General features: G+C 38.3%; 1 long non-coding RNA gene across 4 annotated transcripts in view; it reads right to left on the minus strand.

The window, feature by feature from the left end:
* Positions 1–557: 557 nt before the first annotated feature.
* Positions 558–27,519, minus strand: part of LOC121142232 — a 36,521-nt gene continuing 9,559 nt past the window's right edge. For 2 of the 4 annotated variants that reach the window (XR_005879212.1, XR_005879211.1), the window contains exons 2-4: positions 21,713–21,771; positions 11,916–11,951; positions 558–1,103 (exon numbers count right to left, since the gene is read on the minus strand). This is a non-coding gene — a long non-coding RNA (uncharacterized LOC121142232). Of the gene's footprint in view, positions 1,104–11,915; positions 11,952–18,606; positions 18,939–21,522; positions 21,772–27,519 lie in introns of those variants that run through there. The other 2 variants (XR_005879214.1, XR_005879213.1) reach the window with 2 other exon arrangements.

Genomic DNA, 27,519 nt, shown 5'->3' on the forward strand with positions numbered 1-27,519 from the left:
TCAGTTAATGAAATGTATTTGCATTGGTCCCATCAACAGATAACTAGTGTGTCCCACAAAGAACCAGCCAGTTAAGTACAACCATCCAGATCCCACTACTAGCTAGTCACCCATCTACTGTACACTATTTCCCAAGACTTTACTCTCTGCAGTGAGTCCCAATACTCCTCTCATTTTTATCTATATGCAGTCAATTCCTGAATGTTACTATGATTCCTGTTTCTTGAATCAATTCACTTTTCTCAGTCCTCATCATGTATGCTACTACTGTTTCTAAGACCTGTATTATTTCCTATCTAGGTTAACATAGTATATTCCTATTTGTGTTCTCTATATCTTGCGATTTTCACATAAAATCCAATATTTATCTACTAGCCAAGGCAGTTTTTATGAACTCAGGTTTTATTAAATCATTCTTCTGATTAAAAGTCTTCAGTTGTATCTTCATAAATCTTATTGAAAATAAGTTTAATGACTCAAAAGGTTGTTTACCATCTGTATTAAGATTCTCTGTAGGAACAGAACCAATAGAATCCATGTATAATTGTAATGGGGATTTATTAGATTGTTTCAAATCATCAGAGGCTAGAAAATCTTGTGACGGCCATCTGCAGAGTGGAGTTCAAGGGAAGCCAGTAGCTGCTCAGGGCAAGAAGCTGAAATCTCTGAGACAGGGGGATTGATGATGTAGCCCCAGTGTGAGCCGCAGTATGAGGCTGGAAGCTCCCCGGAGAGTCACTGGTATGATACCACAGGAACAGCTGAGGAAGCTGGAGGCTGACGTCCCTGGGTGACAGCAGCTGTAGATGGTCTCACTGAGGAAGAGTGGCCATTGTGTATGCAGGCTGGCTTTCCTGTCTTCCGTTTTTATTTGATCGGAACCTCTGTCCTCTTGTCTGGTCCTGCTCACATTCAAGGTAAGTTAGCTAATCCTCTCTGCACATGCCCTCACAGACACACCGAGAAGTGCTTTACTGATCTCCCAGGCACCTCTCAATCGCTTCAAGTAGTCAATCAAGATTAACTTTTGCAGCATCTGGCTGTTTCTATTTGTTTTACCTCGTGCAAATTCTCCTTTAATCCAGCTGCTAGACTTTAAGGACCTGAAGACAGAACAGGTGATGTCTTAATCAGGTGGAGTTACAGTACTTGTAGTTGTTGTCATCAAATTGGTATTCAATAAATATTAATCAGATTCGTCAAAGATAGTAGATTGCTTTGCCATTTGTTTGAGAAAAGATCCCTTTCCTGTAGCCAGGCTGGCATTGAATTTACCTAAGAGCTGAAGATGACATTGAACTCCTGACTCTTTTGCCTTAATTTCCTAAGTGCTGGGTTATACATGTGTCCCACTGAATCCTCCCTGAAACTCATTTTTGGAGTAAATATTAAAGTCAATATTCAAAACTATATCCATGAAGTACTAAGCTGTAACTTATCCTGTTTGGTTATAGTCTGTTGAGGCAAGCAAGGTTTCCTATCCAGGAGTCTAAGAAAGACGTTTCCTAGTTCAGGACAGCATCAGGGTTTGTTGTTTGTTTGCCTTGTCTTATTTAATTGACAAATTAATGTTTTAACTATGCACCAAGTCTGGTGCATTTCTCATGATAGGCAATTGCTATTCTTTTTCAAGTAACTATATACCAATATTAACATATTTAGAAAAGATTGTGTTGCAGAGATTTTTGTTTATAGCTCAGGCAAGCAAACCTGTTTGAAACTTCATCATCAAGGAAAATTGGAAGATGCAACAAAATGTGGCAGTCATGATTCAGCAATCTAGAGAAATCATTGTAACTACTGTAAATACAGAAAATGAAGGCCAGGAGAACCACTGGGAATGCTGGAGAAGGAGCCCAGAAAGTCTCTGCTAGCATTAAGGAAATTAGGAATGGATTGTAATGTATATACACAATGATAGCCACTCCATGGCCTATTCTGTGGGTATAAGACATGCGACATGTGCAACAGGAAAATAGACATGCAGGTACTATCTGCTATACTAGAGCTGATTTGACAGAGAAATGGAAACAATGATGGATAAAGGGGAGGTGTTGGTTTTTCATCTCTCACAGTCATATAAACTGGCTCACATGAGGTATTAGAGAACTTGGCTATCACTGAATGAGAGCCCCATTAATACTAGAGACCAGCAGACAGCAGAGGAAGGACGTGTATCCCTAAGGGAGTTGAGCATACAAGAGCCAATAGTTGATGGCCAGCTCACTGGATCTGACAGGGCTGTGTACACAGGAGGACTAAGAAAGAAATTAATTCAGGCCCATGAGTTAACCCACCTCTGGACTGATGTGGGGCATTCGTGGCTTTCCTGAGCCCAGTGATGGGATGTTTATGAACTGGGAGGGGATGCAAAGAAGACAAAGCAGAAACAAGATCCGTCTCAGTCCCTGGAAGGAAAATGTGACACAATGTGTGTCGATCTGGACTCAGTAAGTGGGGTGAGAGATGGGGGGAGAGAAAGCTAAATGTTGCACTACTGAAGTTCCAAAAGGCTTTAAGCCCAAACAATTCATAGAAGCACAAATTAAGAATCCAAATAAAAATCAATAAACTTAATCTAGGGCAAGGTAGTCACTCTCTAAAATACTCACTACACATGCCAGAAGGTATACTGTAGATGGTGATATCTGCCTCCGTGGCTCTGGTATTAAAGGCACAAGCTTCCACATTCAGCTTTCCTTTTTAAACATGGGTTTAGGGGAATTGAACTTGGGTCCTCATGCTTGTTCTTTGCTGACTGAGTCATCTCTCCATGTACAAATACTGCTTTTTTCTTAATTGTTTTTTTTGTGCATGAGTGAGTGTTTTCAGGCATTAGTATACATTTATCTTGTGCATGTCTGGTGCTCATGGAGGCCAAAAGAAGTTGCCAGGTCACCTGGAACTGGAGTTACAGATGGTTGTCAGTAATCATGTGGATGCTAAAATCTAAATCTGGGTGCTCTGTAAGAGCAGCAAGTGTTATTAACTAGTAAGCCATTTATCCAGGCTCACATTATTGCTTTTCTTCTTAAATAATTGATAAGAGATCTTCTCATACAATATTCAACCTTGCAAATATTTCCTTTTTACAATGCCCCAGCCACCCAAGTCCAATGGCACTTACTTGCGATGGGTGATGGATACCAACAGATATCCTGCTCACTGTGTTAAAATGTTCCATGACATAATGCTAACCTTTGAGTATCTTACAGATTTGCTAAAGTGTCTAGGAGAAGACTCCATAACATCCTTTAATAGCTTGAATGACCCCAAGAGTTTGAATGAAAGATTCTGTATGGGCATAAAGTTGGAAAAGGCACTCCTAGAGATGGTTGAATGAAAATCCTATGGCCAAGGGTGGGAAACCTCCCCATAAGTTATCAGGTGGGAGGACCTTGAGGTTCCACAAATCTCAGGTTCTTGACACTGCTACTTGTTGCATACTAGAAACAAATGGTGAGCCTTTACTACTGTAGAGAGAAATTGGGCTAGGGCTGAACTTGAGGTTTTCTCCCTGATTAATGTGTTCATGGTACTGAAAGACACAATTCCTGTTGATGGGGGATAATTGCCTTTAAAAAACCTGACAAGTTATACTCCTGGGTAATAGATGAATATCATGCCAGGCAGGCAAGCTATGTCTACTAGTAAAATAGTGACTTAGCTGTTACAGATGCAACTAACTGCTTTCTGGTTAGATTTAATGCTCATTATACAGTAGGAACTCACATTTGATACACTTAACCAAACCAAAGTCAGTGACTAGGGAGTTCATAAGCCCTGTTGGAAAAAATAAACACTGAAGAAAGACCGGGGTGTTGTATAGATGCTTCCTATTAAACATTCTTTCCTGGAGGGAGGCTTATCAGACTCAGGAAATAATTAAAACATGTGAGGTCCAGGAGGTGAATAATATACAGTTACAGGGCTCAGGATGCTCCTGAAAGTTAGAAGATTCACAGGGCCCCTCCTCTAGTTTGTGTAAGAGTCTTAGTTTGGTTTCTTTTGCTGTGATAAAGACCATGAACAAAAGCCACTTGGCGGGAATCTTCCATCTTATATCTCATTCCCATCATTGGGCAAGAACTCAAGGCATGAAACGGGAGGTAGGAACTGAACCAGATGATATAGAATAATGATGGTCACTGGCTTTTTCTACATGGATTGCTTAGCCTACTTTCTTATACCACACAAGAGGATTGACCCCAGTGGACCAGTGCTAGACCCTCCCAGGTCAATCACTGATCAAGAATATGCATACAGACTTACCTACAGACAATCTGATGATAGAGGCATTATCTTTTTTTCTATTTTCTATTTAAATTAGAAACAAGATTGTTTTACATGTCAATCCCAGTTCCCTCTCCCTCCCCTCCTACCCTTCCCCCCACTAACTCCCTATCTCATCCTCTTTCTGCTCCCCAGGGAGGGTGAGGCCTTCCATGGGGGATCTTAAAAGTCTGTCATATCATTTTGATCAGGGTCTAGGCCCTCCCCCCCATGTGTCTAGGCTGAAAGAGTATCCCTCTATGTGGACTAGGCTCCCAAAGTCCAATCATATGCTAGGGATAAATACTGATCCACTACCAGAGACCCCATAGATTGCCAAGACCTCCTCAATGACACCCAAACTTAGGGGGTCTGGATCAGTCCCATGCTGACCTCTCAGCCATCAGTCTGGGGTCCATGAGCTTCCCTGTTGTTCAGGACAGCTGTTTCTGTGTGTTTCACCAGCCTGGTCTTGACCTCTTTGCTCATCACTCCTCCCTCTCTGCAACTGATAACTCCTTACAGATAACTCTAGCTTGGATTAAATTGAAAAAAAGCAATCAGTACACTAAACAATAACAGTTATGAAGAAAGAAGACCATTCCACTGGCTGGGCTGCTAAAATTTCTGGCATGCAGTTTTCAGAACAGTCACCCACGCTGGTGCAAGAGCTTTAGTGATGCAAGTGCCTTTATGTCATCCATGCTACACAGTAAGTATCTCTCTCAATTCACACTTCTGTGAGTAGCCCCACTACAGTATCTGTTTCCCTAGCTAGAATTAGGTAGAATTGTTCCTTTGGTTTGTTGTTAGTGCCCTATGTGAGTTGTATAGCTGTATTTCTACATCTCTTCAGACAAATTCACCCAATATACACAAAGGTAGGAATTTTAGGCAAAGGGTGGATAAAGATTGATTTGAGGGAACTAGATAAGTATAAATTATTGGACTGTCTAGACTCCATAAGTCCTCAGGGAATCAGAGGAGCTCACAGTATTAGAAGTCAGAAGATTAAGACAGTTGATACTTTTATTTGTAATTCCAGCATTTCCTTGTCAGTGTCAGACTAGTAACTGAACAGAAGTGGAAAGGCCCAGTCTAGAATCTACTCCTTTGTAATTAAAACATTGGCAACTTTCAACACTTCATCAAATCATTTGCTAAGCAGCACATAGCTTTTCATGATATAGGAATGTGCTATGTCACTAAAATAAAAAAGTACTGTGTTATCTTCATAAAACTACATAAAAACAATGTAACTCTTTACTTTTGGCTTCTCACAGAAAGTAACATGAATGATCTAAAAACACTAAATTAGATACAAACACATGTACACATATTCCATATGATCTCTCACCCAATACCACAAAGTCTCTGCCCATGGAGCATTAAGCATCTAAAGATACAAATAAGTCCTTTACAAATGGCATACCCACCTCCATCATTGTCCCTACAGAAGTGACTGCCCCTAGACTGTGCATGGGGTGGAATGTGGAGAGAAGAGACTGTACTTTGGAATATGAACAAAATAATTTGAATATCTGCATTTTAAAAATGTTTCTTGGTGAGTGTAGCCTATTTCATCTAGTCAATTGGTAAATAAAGGTGGCAGCTAGTTATAAAACTCCTAGATATAAAAAATCGTATTTATTAGGCTAGAATAAGCTATGACTTCACTCTGAGGTCATGTCTGATCTGGGAGAAGCACTTACTATTCAATCATTTCTGTTTTGTCTAAGGAAGTCATTCTCCTGTTTGTAATGCAGTCAAGGAGTAGAAACAAAAGACACACTAAGGGTTACGACTGTTGAATGCATGGTGCATATTGAAATGGAATCAGATCATCAATCAAAACTGTGCAGTGGAATTTGGATGCTAAGGGACATAACCACATGTGGAGATGTAACAGCTAGATGTAGATGAACAGAGATACATAATTGCAAACTCATCTGATTAGAAAGAGAGGTTTGCTACTCAAGGGTTGTTTCTGCCATTTGTTCCAAAAAACAAAACACATTAGAAATAAAAACTTTTGCCCTGAAAAGACAACCCTGTTTAAACAATCACCTCAATATTTTTTGTCAAAGGCACAGAGAGTCTCACAAATGTACAGATGGTGTACTTATTTGTTTCTAATCTCAGATGCTCCACAAGGCTCCAATAAATCTGGTTTGTCAGTAAGAATTGTATATTTACTTTTCAGTGTTTTGCTTTGCAGTTCAGAATTAGATGTAGGAACATCCATGAAGACCCTAGTAAGCATAAGTTATAATTGCTACTGTACTGCAAATCTAGGTAAATAATTTCTGCCCTAAATGTTTTGTCACACATACATTTTTCTTAAAGGATGCACCTCTGGGAGTCACTTATTCAAAGTGTATCTTTAAGAAACAAGAATAGTGTCTTAGTTAGCTTCTATTGTTTCGATAAAATACCATGACTAAATGAAACTTCTAGAGAGAAGTGTTTGTTTCATTTCACAGCTTGTAGTTCATTATGCAGGGAAGTCAGGGCAGGAACTCAAGGCAGGGCCCTGGAGGCAGGAACTGAGGCAAAGGCCATGGCAAATTGCTGCTTACTTATTGAGCTTGCTACTCATTGCTTGCTCTGCTCATTATCCTATACAAATGTTAGCCTCCTGCCCAGGTGTGGCATTGTCCCCTGTAGGATAAGTACTCCCACGTCAATCATTAATCAAGACAATGCCCCCACACACTTGCTCACAGGCCAGTCTTATCAAGGCATTTTCTCAATTAAGAATCCCTTTCTTTCCAGATATGTCTATGTTTGTGTTAAGTGGACAAAACCAACCTACAAAGTGAGTATATGAAAGAAAATATTTCTGCACAAAACTTAAGACTATTCTTTAAACAATTTTACTAATCATAGCGATTATTTGTAGTTGTGTTGTTACCATTTGCTATCATTGAATGTGTTCTCACCAAGCTTCAGGTGTTGAAATTTAATGGCCAATGTAGCACTATGATAGGTGATTGGGTCATGAGGGTTTCTGCTATTATGAAAGGGGCTTCACAAGGACACAGTATTCTTCCACCCTTGTGACAATGTAGTGAGTGAAAATTTGCCATTTTATATTCAAAGATCAGTCCTCTCTAGACCAAGACCTGTTGGTGTTGATTTCCATTGTTTCAGTCTTCAGAATTTTGACAAATGCTTTTTTTCTGTATAAATGCCAAAGATTTATGTAAGAATAGTGGTACACACCTGTAATTTCAGTATTCAGGAGGCAGGAATTATTTCAAGTTTGAGATCAACTTGGCCAACAGTCCACTGGAAATTTTGTATCTAGCCAAGGATTACTACCTTAACTCCGGTCCCTACTGCCTCAACCTCCCAAGTGCTATTACACACTACCATACTCAGAAACAAAGTTGGGCTAAGCTCACTGAAAACTCGTGGCCTTTTTTTCCTGGTTTTTCAAGAGAGGGTTTCTCTGTGTAGCTCTGGAGCCTGTCCTGGAACTAGTTCTTGTAGATTGGGCTGGTCTCAAACTCACAGAGATCTGCCTGTCTCTGCCTCCCAAGTGCTGGAATTAAAGGCGTGTGTCACCACCGCCTAGCTGAAAATTCATGGCTTTAAACAAATAAACATTCCCACTGGTGGAGACCTAGAAGGAGAATATACACCTGGTAAAGCCTAAAACTGAAGTTGTGTGCTCAGATAGACAAGTCCAAGGCAGCAGTCTCAAAGAAGTCATAGAAGATAAGGGTCAGAATCTGAGTATGAACTGGTTCATGCCAGAAAGAGGTGAAGGAAAAGGGCAGGATTTGGGTAATGGCCACTTGAGCATAGGTGTCTAAGGTCAGGCACAACTTCCTTGACTCAGGTGGAGATCTCCTCATGCAAGATCAGTGACAACAATGCTCACACTTTGTAGTTAACACCACCCAGAAAGCTTTCAAAAGTCTCCACACTAGAACGTTTTAATGACGTTATTGGTATTTATAGCTAGAACATCATTATTTTAATAATTATTTTCATAATGAGTCTATTGATCTCATATGACTATTTTCTCTGATAATTGGCTCTTACTCTTTAAGAAGAAGAAGGATTGTGAGAAAGGTCTTTTAAGAGAGTACTTGTTTTCTGTATGAAGGAAGGCACGGAAGGGAAGGAATGCATGTAAGATAAATGACATTTCAACAAGATTGGATAGGCCAAAGGAGTGCATAGTCACTAGGAGGTTCTCTCAGATTTTGCAGCATGGCTAAAAGTGCAGTCACCACAGACTCAGAATAAAAATTTTCTCCTTATCTTTCTGTTGAAAGGAAACTTACAGAGACATGCACACAGATTCATATGAAATGATAGACTTGTTTTATTTCACTGGCTTTCTTTACATTTGGAGATTCATCCATATTCTTGAGTCTAGTAAAAGTGTTTCTTTTATTATTTTAATTGCTGAGTCCTATTCAGCTGTATTAGAATACCATATTTATGTCATTTTGCTCTTGGTAGACATTCGGTAATACAAGTTTGGGGTTATTATTGTTACCATCTAGGATGTAGGGTAATTCTGTCTATGAAAAAGTTAAAGACAGAGAGGAATTCAGCCCAAAGCATAAGAGTCCATTGTCTCCCAGGCTACTAGGAGCCTTAAACTCTGGCAAGCTTCCCCTTTCTGCCTCCCTATGGATTGGTGAACCAGTTCCCATCAGCTGCCCTACTCCTCAAGGTTGGTTCCATACCCCTCTCCCGGTATAGAAGATGGCCTGGTATTTGGATGCCTCATGCCTTGAGATCTACCTGGGGACATGAGCCTGGAAGTCCCTGGGAGACAGTATTCTCCCCTATGTATGTACAGACTTGAAGACAGCTGACCTAAAAGTTTCAAGTTAGAGAAAGAATCAAGAAGAACAAAAGCAGGTATCCAGCCATTTTCATTCCAGAAGCACTAAAACGAAATTGGTTGTGAAGATTTCTCAAGTCTTCTCTGGACATATATCTTCATGACCATCAGGGAACACCTAGCAGTTAAGTTTCTAAGTTATCAAATAAGCATGAGGCATATGTTTGTAAGAGGTACATGTCTATAGCATTTCCAAAATTATTACTTTCCCACCTGATATGTGTGAGATGCAGCTCGCTTCTGCCTTTGCACATTAGAGGTTGTCTGTGGGTTTGGATTTAACGTTGTGGAATTCTCCTCTTGCTTCTGATTTGCATTTCCCCAGTAACAAACAATCACTTCTAAAGTGCTTATCCATAATTCATGTATTTCCCACGAATGGCTATTTCCTTGCACTGCCTAGTTTTAAATTGGTTTTGTATTGTCTGTTATGTTTCTTAAGAGTTGTGATAGGTCTTTTAAAAGTCTAGATATATATGCATGTAAACACATGTATGTTAAAATAGATGTATGTGTAATGTATAGCATAATAGCATATTATGTTACTCAAGTGGTAACTGAAGTTTTTTTCTATTTAGTTCTGTTGAAGTCCACTTCATCATTTTTATTTTAATATTACCTCAATATTATATTAGTTATAAGAAGTTGTTGCCTATTTCAAGGCAGGAAACATTGCTTTTCTCACAAATTCATAGTTCAAACTTTTACATGTGTGTCTCTGATTAATCTCTGTACTTATTTACTTTCCTTACTTGAATACAGTTCTCCTGTCATCAGCAACAAGTTTCCTGGCATCTTTGTTAGAAATCAACTGACTATATTTATTGAGAAAATTTCTAGACTATTTGTTGATCTGCTATGGTAATGTAACACTCCCATGATTACTGTATATCTGATAATTTATTAGTCATCATCCAAACTTGTTCTTTCATGATACCACGTTGGATTTTCTTAGGTCTTTGTATCTTCAGATAATTTTTAATACTGCCTTGTACATGTTTATGGGAAAGCACATTGGTGTAACGGCTGAGATTACAGTTACCTATTGATAAATTATGGATTATGATGCCCTAGCAATATCCATCCTTTCTTACATATTTACCTCCTTTTAAAAAAGGATTATTACATATTAGTTGTCTATGGCCTTTTCATAAATTCATAAATTTATTTTAACGTATTTATTCAATATTATTATCCTTCTCCCTTTTTCTGTGAGTCTTTCAAAAGTGCCCCTGTGTTTCCAAGTCTTAAAAAAGTCTAGATTCTTCAGATGAGAGAGAATTTATGTTTCTTGTCTTTGCGAGTCTGGCTCACTGTGCTTCACACAACTATCTACAGCTTCATTCATTCTCCTGCAAACAATGTGAATTTGCTTCATCACTGTCTGTATTCATCATTTACTAGAAATTAAACTAGAAGGGATCTGATAACATGCTCAAAGTTGGGAACAGACAACACGGGAAAAAGTGGTTAAGATCATGTCTCACATAACATTTTAAGCATATTTTTCAAACAGTTTTACTTGGGATATTCAGCAACTTAGCAATTGAGCAGGGAACATATATTTATGTTCATGTGTGAATAAAGAGCCTAGATATTCTGTGGATCTTAACTGACTCATTAGGGGATGTGGTAGTAAACCGAAACTTGATTTTCCCATTGGATTTCCATTACTATGTTCTATCATTGTTGACTGTTTTTATAATAAGGAAAAAATCTAAGATATAGGTTCTCTTATCTGACTAAATAAGTGTAAAAACAATCTCTCATTGTCTCTTATGTAAACCATTTTCAGACACCAAATTATCTATTGATTTTTGAACTTACCCTTTTCAGTTAAATAGCTTAGTAGACTATTACAATATAGACTATTTTCCTTAAGAAGGGAGGAGGGGAGGGAGAGGGAACTGGGATTGACATGTAAAACAAGCTATTTAAAATTAAAATAAAAAATGATAAAAGAAGAAGTTTTTGGTTTCAGGAGGTCTCAATTATTAATTGTCGATCTCAGTGTCTATGCTACTGGTGTTATGTTCAGGAAGTTGTCGCCTGTAATGATTCTTTCCAGGGTACCTCCCACTTTCTCTTCTAAGAGGTTCAGTGTTTGAACTTAAGTTTTGTGCATTGCGATAGATATGGATCTATCTGCACTCTTCTACACACCAGCATCCAGTTATGCCAACACCATTTGTTGTATAATTTTAGCTTCTTTGTCAAAATTGGGTGTTCATAGGTGTGTGGGTCCATATCAGGGTTTTCAATTTGATTCCATTAGTCTACCTGCCTATTTTTCTGCCAATGCCAAACTGTTTTCAGCACTATAGTTCAATGAAAGAGCTTGAAGTCAGAGATGTTGATGCCTCTGGAAGTTCCTTTACTTTACAGGGTTGTTTTGGCTATTGTGGGTCTTTTGTTTTTCCATATAAAGTTGATTATTGTTCTTTCAAGATCTGTAAAGAATTGTGCTGAGATTTTTATGGGGGTTGCATTGACTCTGTAGATTGCTTTTGGCAAGATCGCCATTTTTACTGTTGATCCTATCTATCCAAGAGCATGGGAGATCTTTCCATTCTTTGGTGTCTTCTTTAATTTCTTTAAAGACTCTTGTTATACAGGTCTTTTACTTGTTTGGTTAGCATTATACCAAGGTATTTTTATGTTGTTTGTGGCAATTGTAAAGGGTGAAGTTTCTCTGATTTCTTTCTCAGCCCATATAAAGTAGGACTACTGATTTTTTAACCTTGCAACCTGCCATTTTGCTGAAGGTACTTACCAGCTGTAGAAGTTCCATCCTGAAGCTGAGAAGCTTCTGTAAGACAAAGGACAAAGTCAACAAGACAAAATGGCAGCCCACAGAATGGGAAAAGATATTCACCAACCCACATCTGATTTCCAAAATATACAAAGAACTCAAGAACCAAATAATCCAATTAAAAATTGGGGTAAAGAACTAAATAGAGAATTATCAATAGTGAAGTCTAAGATGGTTGAGAGACACTTATGAAAGTGCTCAATATCCTTAGCCATCAGGGAAATAAAAATCAAAACAACTCTGAGATACCATCTTGCTCCTTTCATAATGGCTAAAATCAAAATCAACAATGACAGTTTATGCTGAAGAGGATGTGGAGAAAGGGGAACACTCCTCCACTGCTGGTGGGAGTGCAAACTCATACAGCTAATTTGGAAATCAGTATGACGGTTCCTCAGGGAAATTGGAATCAGTCTACCACAAGATCCAGCAATTCCGTTCTTAGACATGTACCCAAAAGATGCACATTCATACAGCAAGGACATCTGTTCAACTATTTCATAGCAGCATTATTTGTAATAGCCAGAACCTGGAAGCAACCTAGATGCCCCTCAACTGAAGAATGGATAAAGAAAATGTGGTACATTTACACAATGGAGTACTACTTGGGGGGGCGGGGAGGAAACAATGGAATCTTGAAATTTGCAAGCAAATGGATGGAACTAGAAGAAACCATGCTGAGTGAGGTAACCCAGTCACAAAAAGACAAATATGGTATGTACTCACTCATATATGGATTTTTTTACATAGAGCAAAGGATTAACCAGCCTACAATACATACTGCCAGAGAAGCTCAGAAACAAGGAGAACCCCAAGAGATACATAAATTGTCCCCCAGAGAAGTGAAAAGGGACAAGATCTCCTGAGCTAATTGGGAGCATGGGGATGGGGGGGGGAGAGGGAGTTAGGAGAAAGAGAAGGAGAGAAGAGGAGGGGAGAGAGGAGAACATGGGAGAGAAGGAAGATTGAGTCAGGGGAAGAATAGTAGAGAGCAAGAAAAGATATACCATAATAGAGGGAGCCATTGTACATTTAAAGAGAAATCTGGCACTAGGGAAATGTCATACAAGGATGACACCAACTAAAAATCTAAGTAATAGTGGAGAGGCTACCTTAAACTCCCCCTCCCCGGTAATGAGATTGATGACTACCTATTATGCCATCCTAGAACCTTCATCCAGTAGCTGATGGAAGCAGAGAGAGACACCCATAGCTAAACACTGAGCTGATCTCCTAGAATGCAGTTTCAGAGAACAATGAGTGATGAGCAAAGGGGTTAAGACCAGGCTGGAGAAACCCCCAGAAACAGCTTACCTGAACAAGGGCAACTCATGGACCCAGACTGATTGCTGGGAAACCGACATGGAAGTGATTCAGACCCTCTGTATGTGGGCAATCTTTGTGGACTCTGGTAGTGGATCGGTATTTATCTTTAGTATATGAATGGATTTTGGGAGCCCATTCCACATAGAGGGCTACTCTCTCAGCCTAGACACATGGGGGAGGGCCTAGGCCCTGCTCCAAATGATATGATAGACTTTGAAGATCCCTCATGGAAGGCCTCACCCTCCCTGGGGAATAAAAACGGGATGGGATAGGGGGTTGCGGGGGCAGGGGAGGAGGAGAGGGAGAGGGAACTGGGAATGATATGTAAAACAAGCTTGTTTCTAATTTAAATTAAGAAAAAGAAAAAAGTTCTTTGGTTCTCACTATGAAGTAAAAAGCCGAATCTATTCTATTCCTTTCTGCCACTACAAGTTAGCCCTCAGATAGTTGCTACGTTTTTATATTATTACAAAGTGAATGTAGAAAGAGATTTCTCTAATTTAAACGCTGCTTGAAAGTGTCTAAAACACATGAGTGACCCTGCCCTGCTACCAAGTCACTTCATTTTTTTGATACATGACTAATGAAATGCATGTTTATAATTGTGAAAGTGTGCCAGGGGTGTTAATTACTCCATAATTCACAGCTGCTGAAAATTGGGATCAAACTTTGGTAGGAATTTGTAATCTACTAGATACATTGTTACATATTTACAGAATTTAGTGGTCCAGAGCAACTGGCAAGTATAAACTATTGCATATATGAAGCAGTAGAAATGGATCTTTCAAAGGTCTTGATGGGCGTAAGAAACCACACACAGACTTAACATTCTCTGGAAGTGAGTTTGTGTTCTGAGTCAGGAGTTTGTAGTTGCACAAGCTGATCTCTGACTCCTGGCCTCAATGGCCCCCCTCTCTCAGCCTTCTGACCACAAGAAGGATGGACTGCTGGTGCCCCTCACTGCACCGGACTTCTAAATAAAGTTAACAAATTGTAAAAATGAACACATGTTGCTGGAAGACCGGATACGTTATCCACCTTTGTTGGAAGGTAGTTTACCACCTACCACAGGTAGGTTTCTAGAATACTTTGAATGGTTTCCTTTCTGATATGGGTGTATTCATATTGTTAATGTTTATTACACATTTATAACTACCTACCTCTATGAATCTATTTCATGAAAAATATCTAACAGCATAAAATATCCATAAAGGAAAATGTTTGATAAAGTAAAAGACTGAAAACAACATCAATATCATTATTAGAAAAAAAGATTCAGCTGGGCAGTGTTGGCACACACCTTTATCTCAGCACTCAGGAGGCAGAGGCAGGTGGATCTCTGTGATTTCAAGGGCAGCCTGATCTACAAAGTGAGTTCTAGGACAGTCAGGGCTGTTACACAGAGAAACCCTGTCTCAAAAACAGAAACAAACAAACAGTATGATTGAAATGCTTATAGTACAGTCCGACAATGGTATATTATATAACTGTTTGTTTCTATGAACTAACATGTTTTCCATAATGTGTTATGCAAAAATTATGCCTTTTGTCTTCCCCCCACAACCTCCAGAAAGCTCACATTTTAAAAGAGTAATCTTTCAAAAATTGTTTTAAGTTTTAGTTGAGAATTTCATACAATTTTGGTCCCATTCACCCTTCCCTAACTCCTCCCAAACCCATCCTCCTTTCCCTATCCGTTGAACTTTGTGTCGTCATTTTAGACAGCAGACAGCCATCAAGTTCAGTAATGTGAGGAGGAAATATGGACAGGGACAACAGACGCTAAAGAAAGACCTTTCACAAAACTCATATGTAAATCTATCACTGTAGAAGCTCCTGAAAATGACTACCTAGACAAGTGAGGTTTATGAAAAATAATATTAAATTTCTCTTGCACATCTTATGTTGAAGCATATTTTAGGGCAGGTGTGATGGTACATACTAGAAAATCCTGGTATTAATCTGGTGGAGTCAGCAGAATCAGAAATTCAAGATCAATGAGTCCTAAAGAGCAAGTTTGTACATAATTGCTATTAAATATGTGCATATAACCATATGAAGAAGACTGTAAAATTATACATCTAATACTTTTGTAAGATCGATACTTTCCCCTCCTTTGTAGGTGAACATTTTCAGTGGATTTCTCAAATGAATGCCAGCCCCAAGGGCCATCAGGGGCAGCCTCTGATTTCACTAACTCTTTGATGCTTACATCAGTTCTGGATTCCCACTACAACCCACAAAGTTAATGGCTGCATGTACCTGCAACCCCTGCAGTACTTGGAAAGCTAAGCCAAGAGGATTTTGAGTTTGAGCAAGGCTAGGCTACATGGTAAGATTCTATAAAAGAGAGGCGGGGAGCAAAAAATATGGTAGAAGTGTATGATTTTGCTACCTTTTTATTATTGTGATAAGACACCATGACCAAGGCATCTTACAAAAGAGTTTATTGAGGATTGCAGTTTTCCAATAATGAATGAATCAATGAATGTCATGGTGGAGAGCATGATGTTAGTCAGGCATACCTGACACTAGCGTAATTAGGCATGGCACAACTCACAATTAGAAGGCAGAGAGTAAACAAGGAATGCTAAGGGACTTGGGAAACTCAAAGCTCATCTCCAGTGGCACATCTCCTCCAACAATGCTATGCCTCCTAAACCTTTCCAAACAGTTCTACAACTCAGTAGCTAAGTATTTACATATATGAGAAATGGGAGCCATTCTCATTCAAATCACTGCAGACTATATATGTTAATTTAAGGAAAATTAGATTTCTGCACATATAATAAAAGATAAAGGAGAATTCCTAGTATCATTTCATTATTTTACTAATAATTATTGGTTATAATACACACATCTGTATATATATACATATATATATATCTAGAGAGAGAGAGAGAGGTATATCTATGAGGATGAATAAAGTCGTGTTTAATTAAATCCTTCTGGGAAATCACTCTGTGTTTTGGAGAGGGAATCTAAGATTAATTATACAACCCTTTTTAGTACTTATGTGCATACATTATATGTCAATTATCATACATTGTAACACATTAACTGATGGATAATGAAAGATGGAAGAAGACCAAGAGCAAATGGAAGGTCACAGAGAAGAAGCCAGCAAAGCACAGTGAAGGAGAACTTCATGCTTTTAAAAACAAAATGAAGAATGGAGATGTCTAAGGATTCAGGTTTTAGCTACTGAAATCACATTCTTCTTTGCTGGGTTCTCCACAAGCCTTCAGGAAAGCATGCGGCAAACAGGTACACGTCAGGTTATAGTAGCATCCCAGGACTTGAGAAGAACACAAAAGAAAAAAAGGATTATTGAAATGAAAGTGAAATGCATGTCCCTGGGCACCTGCAATCATTTCAGAAATGGCCTTGCAATTATCTGGAATATGGGCAGTAAGACATGAAAGCAGAGATCTCTCGTGTTCACTTATGCTTATAGTAAAAGCACTTCATTAATTTAATTGATGCAACTGCAGTATTAGGGAATTTAGAGTACAGACAAGATTCGTTTAAAAGATAGTTATAAAAAAACAGACTGAGCTATTTGAAAGCACACACATACACACAGGACTTTGTGTTTTATACCCACTGAGACTTCTGAATAAGTAAGTTGTCTTACGGCTTAGTTTTGTTTCTTGTTGTTATTGGGTTTGTGAGACAGAGTCTCATGTAACCCAGACTGACCTCTAAGAAGACTTGGAATGTCCAGTCCTCCCAAGAGCTAGGTTATAGGCAGGCACTTTATCTAGTTTATGAAGCACTGGTTGATGAACATGGGGCTTTTTGCACATATTTTTTATTATATGATGTATAGCTCCAGCTAAGGATATCATATATATTCCCAAAAGATTGTGTGTTTTGATTTAAGAGGAACAATGTTCAGAGTCAATTTTCTCTTGGAACCCTGGTATCCACTTTGGCCTTCCTCACTTTGGAAGCTTGTCAGTCTTTAGGTGTGCAGTGTTGCAATACTCTGGAGTAGTATTCCAATACTGTGACCTGTCTGCTTTAGGGGAGAGTGGAATTTACTGGTGGCAACCCTCATGGTACTCTTCTTAACATGACCTCTTGAAAAAAAATGTGCAGCAGTTGCAATTGAGATGGAAGGCTGTCTGTTTCGTTATTACGTCTGGTGCTGGTAGTACTAATGACACATGGGAAACAGAAGCAGGAAACCTGAATTTCTCTAAGCGCATGCCCTGCTACGAGATTTGCCAAGGATAATTTATTTAGAGATACAATAATAAAAGATGTCAAATAGAAGCAAGTGAGTTTTAAATCAGCTTGTTAGTAACATTAATGTTGACATTTAGACAGTGTTGATAGCCTATGTTTGCCTGTGGTCAGGAGGATTCTCTCATGTGGTATAGCAATGTTTGGGTAATGTTTATCAACAGTATTGTTTTGTATGGTCTTCTGGTTTTGAATGAGTTGACTCTATTAAGAATATACCAAGCCAAAGTAAAAGAACAGATGCCAAGAGATAGATGACCTATAGATGTGCAAGTAGACAGCAAAATATCGTCACATTGGGTGCTGAAAGCATCTGTCAGAAACTGAAGCAGCCATCTTGAGCTTCCAGATGAGCTTTCTTCCCATAGAAGAGCTTCCCAAAGATGAATTTCCAGCTTCATGCTTCCACTCTGGGCACTATGAGTCCAGGGGAAAATATTAGTGAGCTCTGTGGGAAGGCACATCTGCTGCCATTGAGAACCCAGAATTTGATTCTCAGGCTATTCTGCTGTTCTTTTCTGTCACAGTGTGAGAGGGTTCAATGCATTCCCAGAAAAGAGGCCCTGAAGGACCCTTTGAGGCAAATAAAGTTGGATCTGAAATTTGTAAAGTGAACCTCATTTCTAGAGCTCAAATAGCATATGACATTTGCTAATATAATGTACAAGTATTATGAATTAATATATACATTCAAATTCCTGATAATCTTTTGTTAGATATTAAACCAGAAAAAAATTATAAAGATACCGTTTATAGACTACATTATGTAACAAATGTTACAAGATTCTAAAATTTGTTAGATTGTTTTGGCATAAATTTTGTGTGTAATATAGTAGTTTATAGGTGACTTTCAAGAATATTGGCTTGTCAAAACCACTTTTAATTTCTAAATTTTCCTGAGTCAATTAAAGTAAAGAATTATAAGGACGGAGAGATATTTTCATAACTAACAGTGGCACTGGTTAATGTGCTAAATCTTTTCCTAACTTCTGTCAAAATAATCATTATATTTAAGTATCGTAAACCCTTATGGCACTGTAGATATTTTTGCATTATTTAACTCACCTACTAACTGTTTTAGAAACAAATTTTGAGCAAAATTAAGTTGGCTTGATTGTATCAATATTTCTTGATTTTGGTATTTTCCAATATCATTTGGCAATTTTAAGGTCTGAAAAAAAAAGTTCATTTTATTTGTCACTTTTTTCTTCCAGTAGCAAAGAGTCTTTTATGTGGAGTTTGGGAGATTAGTGGTTTTTGGTGCTGAAGCTTTGCTTCCCTCTGGCTGGGCGTGATTGCCTGCTTATTTTCCTGTCTCCCATCTTTCTTCCACAGGGGCTGCTATTTACTTCCCCATTGTTGTTTGGTGAAATGACCTGTCATCTTTTTGTGTGAAATATTTCTTTCCTGAAAAATAAGGAAGAGATTAACAAAGCAATTATAATGTTACATATTAAAGCCAAATATTTGAAAGTGTTTTGTTTTCAAGATGCTAAATTATTCTTATTTCTCAGATTTTATTAAAGTAGATAACTTGATGCTTTTCAAAATGTTTTTGAATGTATAAAGATGGCCATGTGAGGACTAACTACTTTGTCTTTTATTTTCATTAAGTCCGTATACCATCTAATACAGTATTTGATTGCTTGGTGTTTGTATATTATGCATAAGCAATATATACAACATAAGAAAACTTGTAGTAACTGTATATATTTTTCTTAGTATAATAACCAAAGATTTAAAAGTGTAAAAGTAAAATATCAAAATAATATCTTTAAAACAGATGTGGTGCATGCTATGACCTCATGCATGGGAGGTAAAGGCAGGAGAACCAGGATTCAAACTCAGCCTGGGATACATAATGCCTTGTCTCAAACAAACACCAGAAAAATTGCAAAAACAATGTATCAGCATTAACTGAAGCACAAATTTCCTAGCATTATTTTAATGTGTCAAAAAAAAGAACCCCACGAGGAAAGGTTCTTTTGATTATGTTGTATTACTTTTTCTCAGTCATGGATGCTCATTTAAACACTATTAAATGAGAATTCATATTTCTAATGAGATACTAAAATTCACTTGGAGAACAATTGAATGCTTTTCATAGTGAATGAAATTTCACTGTCTTAAACACTGTTATCCAGAAGGTAGTGGAGTCTACTGGGGCAGTGCCTTTGGGACAGACAGGCTTAGACTTTTAGCAACTTAACACTTTGGGTACTAAAACTTCATATTCAACATGTTATGTAGTTTAACCTGTTTTAAGTAAATGATGCAAGTTAAAGAGATAACGATTCCCTGAAATGTTTTTGACTCAGGAGATAGCTCTCTATAGATAGTAAGGAAAAAGAGGCCATGGAGAACATGGCAAGCTGCTCACATATAGTGTAAGGAGAAGAGATGCTAGAATTAGGGCTTAAGCAAAGTCTGGAGCATTAAGGAGGTTGAATAGGTATGAGATTATCACAGTAAATAGATAAGAAAAGGGACATCCAATGACAGCAAGCAGTCCAGCTGCTTTACTATACGTTTCTCTCATGAAGCCCTTGAGGAATATATGTAAGGCAAGGCATGACAATCTGTTCCTATTCATCTATCCTTGCTTCTAATGAAGGAATAAATGTTAAGTAAGGAAGGCTTCTAACAAGAAGCTTCCACCTAGGACACCTGCACTCCTGCCCTTTGATGAGCAAAGTAATAGGTAACCAAGAAAGACTGCAACTATATGTCAGTAGCCTCAAAAGAATCAACTTTCTACTGCCGAAATGCTACAGGATGAGCATATAATGTCAGAAGAAAGTAAATGCAGTCTAATTAGATACCAAGAAGACAGCTGTCAAGGTCAGGGATGGCAATGCTAGTCAGGGCTGGAAACGACCATCAGCAACATAGTGTAAGCCAGAGATGGAGAGGAGGGAGTTTCTACCACACCTAACTGTGTGGTCAGGACACAAACAGTGCATGCCACCTCCTGCACTGAGCCAAGGGACACATATAGAACATGGAGGCCCTCCTCCATTGACTGAGCTTATGATAGCTCACTGATTTAAGAAATATTGCCTTTGTCTAAACTTTACCATGGCCCTGTAAAAACTAAGACTGGGTAGTTCAGTGCTTTTTCCTTTCTTGGAAACTCCTCTATCTCTTGGGAGTGTCTCTTACTTTGCCTTAATTTCTCATATTTCTGCAATTCTATTTAAAAAGAAGTCTTCTTCTTTGAAGTGCCATGGGTGTATGTGTGTTTAGCCTTCATTGGCATGAGACAATAAGAACCAGAGTCACCATCCAAGGTCAATTTCTGATGACTGTGAGTGTCTGGTCCTTGGTTCAAGTACAACTGGGCCAAGAAAGGTCCCTTCAAACTGAAAATCCTTGTGCTATTGTAATCTTCAATTTTATGGTAAATTGTCTTTGTGATCCTTTATTTCTTAGAACGCTTTATGGCAATGAAGTCATTCATGGCATTCATAAGTTTTCCTTGTTTATGAGTTAAGAATTTTGTTACTTGACTAAATAGCTCAGGGTTTAACCCTTTGAACTTTGAATGATAAAAACTTGAATATCACTGTCTTAGACTGTGATAGAATAGATAATACTTTATTGAAAGAATCAAGGAAACCTGAGATTTGTTTCGTTTTTGTTTTATTTGAGGCAGGATGTCATTGTATTACCCTGTCTGACTTGAACTTATCCTCTATCCTGGCTTCCTCAGTGTTGCTACTACAGGTGTACACCATTGTATTAACCAGGGTTCTTTAGAGGTTCAGACCCCGTGTGTGTGTGTGTGTGTGTGTGTGTTTATGAAATCAGCTTACTTAGATTAGTAACAATAGCAGAAAGGAATCACAACTGAGAGCCTGAGAACACAGAACACAGTAGTTGTTTGGTCCTTTAGGCTAGGTGACTTGGCAGTTGGGGATGTTCCATTGTCAGTGACTCACGCTGGGGAGGCCAACAACCTGGTAGTTGCCCAGTGTATGGGTGTAGGTACCTTAGCAGACCCAGTCTGGCACCGTAAATCTGTAGGGTGCTTAGAGAACAGCCGGTCTTCAGTCAAGAATGGAAATCTGGAAACAACTGGTCCTGATGGTAGTGAAGGAATCAGCAGCAGTAACAGCAACAGGATAAATTAACCAAGTGTTGAGAGAGAAGGCTAAGTGAGCAGAAACAAATAATCTTACTTCTGCCATGCTTCTGTTTATCTGAGCTGCTCCCGGAAAGACAGGTCTTCGCACAGGCACTAAGGGAATTAAGACAATTGCATGATTGAGGCTTCCTACTCAGATAATTATAATTAATGGCAAGTTACATCAAGACCAACCCCCATAGTCACCATATAAGGACGTTATAATTCCAAAAATGAATTTGCAATCTGTGTTGTTTTATTTGTACTATCATACCAATTCAAGGGATGGTCCAGATGTGTTGATTTCTGTGAAATACTATATTTTTATGGTTACAATACTTTTTGAACTTATTGTTACTTAGTTTCACAAATGAGTGACTGACTTACATAATGACAGTGTCATATGGGTTTCAAAAGTGTAGAATTTACTTTTCAATTGCTTTTTTACATCATTGACTATGACCTTCTTTCTGATAACTAAATTTTTTTTCTTGTATCCTTGTTTTCTGGGGTTCACCCTTTCAAGTGTTTATCCTACAATCCCATTCCTGGTTAAGCTACTGAAGTTTCAGTTTATTCATTACCTCCAACCTCTTCCTCAGAAATAATATACATTTCAAAATACTGTGAACTCACCCAGTCCTGCTGTTGAGTCTTTTCTCTCTTTCCCAAATACTTACAAATTTTAACCCTTTCCATTATGCTATATTTTCATGATTTCTTCTGTTATATTGACAGAGACTGTGGAAGTATACAACAGGTGACAACTAGTATTTAACAGGTTGACCTATAGGTTGAATAACTCTCTAATGGGGAGCCACACTTAGCAAAGACAATGAGATTACTGACTGTAAATGACTGATTGTTTCTGTCTGTAATCATTCTCATATGCATATATTCCTTCCCTAATATCAGCTATTGGTATTTTCCCACTGTTCATGTGTTTATCTCGTGTGTGTGTGTGTGTGTGTGTGTGTGTGTGTGTGTATTTCATCTACTGAGCACACATATAGCTGTGAAGGGTCAGGAAGATGATCCCTGCTTAATGTATATAATTCTGATGAACAGAAATCATACTAGGACATTTTTCATTACTCAGAGTAACATAGGAGAGGATATATATGTATGTAAAGAGGGATATGTAACTGTATGCGAAGAAAGGTAACTGTGTGGAGAGATTTTCAAGGAAGAGAGATTATTCAAGATGGAATAAAAGAGAAAGTTATCATCAGAAAGCATGTGTTTCTCTATCTACCCTCAGACACAAAAGTCCAGTCCTCAGACAGAGAAGAATTTTTTCTAAGTCCTGCTGCTCTGAAGGCATTCTTTCTGCAACGCTCGGTGCAGACCTGAGAGCTGGCCTCGTGGGCTTTGGTATTTTATCTTCAAAATTACAATTCTTTCTTCAGCTCTATCAAAACATTGTGAAAATAAACTTTTCAATTTAAATTGCAACTACTGTTTTTACACTTGTTAGGTAATAAAAATAATTTAGAGAAATTAGAACAGGAGGATTAAATGGGTGGGGGACAAGGTAGAGGCAGGAACAGGGAGGGACAACTAACACTAAAGGCCTTTTGAACAGCCATATGGAAATTTACTTCTGTAGAAGCTTCCTACAATACAAACATGTGTAAAATGAGTTTAAATGGGTTATGTCCTTTTGAGTTGTTGGCCAATAACAGTCCCATAGACCTCTCAAACACTGAAAGTTGGTACCAATGCTATCCGTTACCCTCTACAACTTGCTTGGAAAGTACTTTTGCTGAAGAAGCAATGCTTGTGGTCCTCACTGGAAGCTTCTATCCTCCTGGCTAGTGTTCATAGTACTGTAAGTTGGTATACACACTACTGAACAGAAAAGCAACCATCAGTCTCACCCAGCTACAAACCCTGTGAGCTATACTAACCACCTGTGTGCAACTGGTACAGTCATGCCACAGATGTTGTGGGAGTAACCAACCACTCCTCGCCCCATAGTTAAGGCCTGCTCCATGTATCAATGCTGGTCTGTCTGCTAGGTAGTTTTTAGTTCCCCAAACTTTGCTTGTGTCTTTATAGATTGTCTCCTATATCTTTATGTATATGCCAAATAACTTTACTTAATAGCTCTCACTCAATAATTCTAGACTGTGCCACCTCTTTGCACTAGGTTTTGTGCTTCTCTGTTCTCTCACTGTGAGATTCATGTGCTTCTTAGGGTGTTAAGTGCAGGTGCCCTTTGTTCATTATCTGAGATATGCTGCCTTTATCTCTACCAGATGGTGTGGACTGTTTCACTAAGGCCCACATTTTGAAGTCCACAAATGTTGCCCTGTGAGTTCTGGTTTCAAGAGTGACTTTTCAAGCCTTTTATTTTTCTTTCTTTTCACTGACTCATTCCATGGCAAATCACCACACAGATCTTTAGAGATATATGAGTTAGTTCATGTTTTCCTCTTTATAGTTGAAATGTGTTTGGTCAGCTAAGCTCAATCCCTTACCCTCACATTTTGTGTGGCTTGGAACTTAAGTGATGGTTTACCACGTCAGAAAATGACTTTAATGGGAAAGGTTTCATGGTTTTTGCTTCATGATGTGTTATTGCCCAAATATTTTATTTTTAATTAACATGCAATGCAGGCTGGGGGAGTTGGCTTAAAAAGGAATGCTTCTGTGCAAGTAGGAAGATCTGACCTCGAATTCACAGCATGGCACCCTGTGTGTACAACCACTTGCTGTAAGCATAGGGAAGGGAGGGTCCCAGGGGCATGGTGGCCAACTATTATAGTCAAAACAGTCTGTTCAGAGTCAGTGATAGACTCTGCAACAACAGCAATAGTAACAGTAACAAAAATTGGTGAAGATCTATAGCAGAAGGTACCCATTATCATCTACCACCTGCTTCTATGCCCATATATGGACATGCACATGTGGACCCACAGACACACATGTACATAGTCATCTAACATACACGCACACACATACACACACACACACATACACACACACAAAATGAAAGCTGTTTCACTGTTAGACTCCTAGCTCTAGAAGAGAAATGGCTCAAGGTATTAACAGTGCTTGTTTCTGTCATGTAAAACTTCATTTTATTATACTTCCTAATACTAATGGATGAATGTAGTGAGTTTATATATTCAGGGAAAGGACATAATTTAAAGTGTTCATACACCTGAGCTATCCCCACTTTCATCTTTCGTCCACTCTCAACATCTCTGAATTTTTATCTCTGTGTTGGACATCTTTACTTGGCTGCAATCCTGCTTTGCCTACTGGCACTGGGATATTTCCTCCCAGTAAACCATGAAACACTGGGAAACATTGATTTCTAATACCCACTTCCCTCGGAGGATTTGCTTTTGCTTTCCAGTGATTGCCGCACAAGAAAAGGTAAAGCTGGTGTAGTGTTGATGGGCAATAAATGGCCGTACTGATGTGGCACCCCTCATCGTGGTTTTTCCACTTTGGTAGAGTAAGTATTAACATGATGGGATGGTATAATTTTGGGTATCAATGTTGCCACGAGAATTGTAAATTTTTGTAATTGTTATTAGGGACCTTTTAGCTCCTTGAAACTAACCAGATATGTAGGTGCCTACTTAAGCCATGAAATAGCAGCCCAGCATGCGGTGTAATTAGGCGTCAAGCTGAGGCTCCAGCTCATGAAGACTCCATGGCCATGGTTGAAATCATCATGTAGGACCGTGTTGTATTTGTCAACCTATTTTCTTCCAACTTCATTGTTTCTGTTTTTTAAGCTTTCATAGAAGGATTTACCTATTTGTATTTTATATGTGTGGATATCTTTTCTGCATGTATGTCTATATCTAAGCATGCAGTATCTACAGATAATAGAGAGGGTGTCATCCCCCAGAACTGGAGTTGGTGGACAGTGTTAGCTGCCTTGTGGGTAGCTAACCCTAACCCTAACCCCATGGAAGTGCTCCTAACTACTGAGCTATCTCTCCAGGCCCAGATTCCTAGTTTCTTCTCTTTATAACCTGCCACAGCTTCAGAAATTCAGGGCAAATGAACTCTGCTGACAAAGAGTATTTGGAAACTTTCTGTGGGTCTTTGCATCTTGACCTCCATAAGCAGGGTAAGAAACCATAGAACCAAAAGTGGTTGGTTCAGCTACACTGGCTCCGGTTTCGGTGTCTTGTGATCACTATTTACTCCCTCTTGTTAGGACATTACTAGATTAATACTTCTCTCCATGTGCCAAAATTTCTTGGAAAAATTCAATGTACCTTTATCTAGATGATTCTTATGCTCTACAGGTGTAAGTGATAGACTGTGATCTGTCTTCACTTAGTTTTCTATATGGAGATTTGTGAAAATGTAAAAGTATTATTACCTAAATTACACTCCATGTACTCTAGTCAATAGGGAGTCCATGGATAATATTAAAAGCATAAATTAAAAGCAATTCACTCCATTTGGAAAGTGCATGGAGCATTATAAATGCAACTAATTCAATTGTGACTATTAGAAAAACCTTGTCTATAAAAACCCATAGCATTACAGTTTGTCCTGTATGCTCCACTTTCACATGTCAAGGAAAAATAACTGAGGCGTTGCTTTTCAAATAAGTAAGATTTTGAGATGGATTTAATTGACAATTTAATTCAAAGCACTTAGTTTTAACATTAGGAAAGGGTATTAAATGTGTAACAATTTGAAAACATTTTTGCTCTTAGTTCTGCTGCATTATAACCCTTTATATCTGTGAACACACTGTGGGAAGCTTGCATTAATTATTAAAGTAGATAATGAATGTTTTATGTACTAAATAAGTGTCAATGTCAGGTTGTAGAATTAGGCTTTTATGATAAGAATGTTAGTGACAAGAATGTTAGACTGCCCTAAATTGTTTAAGGATTACTTTAATTTTAACATTCAGAAAAAAATTAAAGTTCATGGAAATCAAACATCTTTTTCCAGTATAAAGCATTGAAAATTGGTTTATTACTTCAATAACCATAGCAAAAATAACATAACTGAAACTTGGTAGTATATAGAAAAGAGGCTTATTTAGGTCATAATTTGAGAGGCTAGAAGTTCTTATCAATTGACCCCACATTTCAGTATAAGAACCTTTGGGTGAAAACCACATCCAAATCATAGCAGCAACAACCACAGGAATAAATAACTTCAAGAATACAGAGGCAATTACTGCAAGAGAGATGTAACCTTGAGAGAAAGGGCTCTGGGTCTCCAGGAGGATCATTGATTATGGAGATCCATAACAGTATTCTCAATGGTGTGACAATAGCCACTACCTAGCTCTCACAGAGACCCACACATGGATAGAACATTCATCCATGGAAGACCAAAATATCATCTATTAAATGTCTTAGTTTGACAGAATATGGAAATGTATACAGCATTTCAGTGTTTAGACAAGATAATTCTGTGGTTTCCTAATATTTCATGTTTTTCTTTGTATGATGTAATAGATCCATCAGACAAAGAAGTGTTTCATGGAGGACTTTGGGCCTCCTGGGTCCATGGAGTTTTTCAAGCCGTCTGTGGCTCCATGTTGTATAGGCTGAACAATGAACTCGGCACCCATATGTGTTGTTCTTGTTCAGATTTGTGGTTTTCTCATGTGACTAACACAAACTCAGGGTGCCACTGTGTCACAAAGCATTTTATCAGTTATCATATCAACAGCACGACTGATTTTACTTCAACAAGATCCATAAATTTGCAGAATCATATAAAGGATTAAACTATCATGAATAGTGAAAAACCATTCCTTCAAAATTAAGCATTTTCTAGTGGCCTATAATTAATGACAGTTCAGTTTCAAATAAGCAGTATGTCAGACTATATAGAGCCATTAATCAACACAGCCGTGCA

The sequence above is a fragment of the Mesocricetus auratus genome, unplaced genomic scaffold, assembly GCF_017639785.1.
Source record: "Mesocricetus auratus isolate SY011 unplaced genomic scaffold, BCM_Maur_2.0 Super-Scaffold_100009, whole genome shotgun sequence".
Lineage (NCBI taxonomy): Eukaryota > Metazoa > Chordata > Mammalia > Rodentia > Cricetidae > Mesocricetus > Mesocricetus auratus.